Genomic DNA, 1,174 nt, shown 5'->3' with positions numbered 1-1,174 from the left:
TATGGGGGCTTCCCTTCCCAGTAGGTCACTGGGGATCAGGTCAGTAGCATCTTAGGAGTATTCCGAACTGCAGAACCAACACCTCACACGTTTTATTTTTGGTGTTGCTATTTTCAAATTTTATTTTATTGTATTATTTACATATTTGTTAAGTCTCTTCACACTTCTAAAGAAACAGATCTCTTTAAAACATAAACGTTCGAAGTCAAACTGTAAAACATGATTTCAATGAGTATGATTCCACACTTGTCAAATTATCTAATTGAAGTGGGGTAAGAAGGATTCTGGGCCACTTTTAGTTTATTCAGGATGGTGGACCCTCCACCAACCCCTCCTCCTGCCCCCTGGTGTCGATGTGGAAATATCACACTGATGACATCACTAGAAGTCATGGATTTTCTCCCTCCCCATGTTCCCTCCCCTCCTTCCTCTCCCACCTGGAAATTGGCGGCAAAAATATTCAATCTGTCCTGAGCTGTTGGTGTGAAAGGATATAAGGTATAATGTATAAGTTTTACTCTGGCCGAAGATTTCTTTATTACATGATTTTCTGGGTTAAGCACTCCGTCTTCAGACCACAAGTGGCCCATCGGGACTATCCGACCACCTTGTCATCCTCAGCTGAGGATGCGGATAGGTGTGGTCAGCACACCGCTCTCCCAGTGGTTATGATGCTTTTCTTTGACCGGAGTCGAGTAGTTCCTCAATTGGCATCACAAGGCTCAGTGCACCCCGAAAAATGGCAACAGCGCATGGCGGCCCAGATGGTCACCCATCCAAGTGCCGACCACGCCCGACAGCGCCTAACTCCGGCGATCTGACGGGAACCGGTGTATCCACTGCGGCAGGGCCATTGCCACTTTTCTGGTTTAAAATTGGTGTAATAAAAAATCTGGTGGGACACAGTGTGTGTTTATAAATTCCAGTTTTCATAATCTTTATTTATTCAGTTTGCTAGAGACAGGGCTCCTCTATACTCCTCACCTCCCCCACCTGGAAATTGGAGGGAAAAGTAGCTCAATCTATTATCCTAGTTCATACTACCGCCACCGGAGGGTGCCCAAAATTGTGACATCATGGGTGGAAAAATTGGCAGGAAGCAATAGGAATGCCTATACAGGTGGAATACCCAGGCCTGCAGGTTCAGACACATTAGGTATTGCTCGTATCCCTC

The 1,174-nt window shown here is 45.7% G+C and overlaps 1 pseudogene; it reads right to left on the bottom strand.

Moving 5' to 3' along the window:
• Positions 1-740: 740 nt before the first annotated feature.
• On the bottom strand, positions 741-858 carry LOC124790268 (annotated as a pseudogene).
• Between the last annotated feature and the right edge of the window lie 316 nt (positions 859-1,174).

Source organism: Schistocerca piceifrons, chromosome 3 (genome assembly GCF_021461385.2).
Source record: "Schistocerca piceifrons isolate TAMUIC-IGC-003096 chromosome 3, iqSchPice1.1, whole genome shotgun sequence".
NCBI lineage: Eukaryota > Metazoa > Arthropoda > Insecta > Orthoptera > Acrididae > Schistocerca > Schistocerca piceifrons.
The sequence above is the reverse complement of the archived record's forward strand: the minus strand, read 5'-3'. Positions and strand labels throughout refer to the sequence as shown.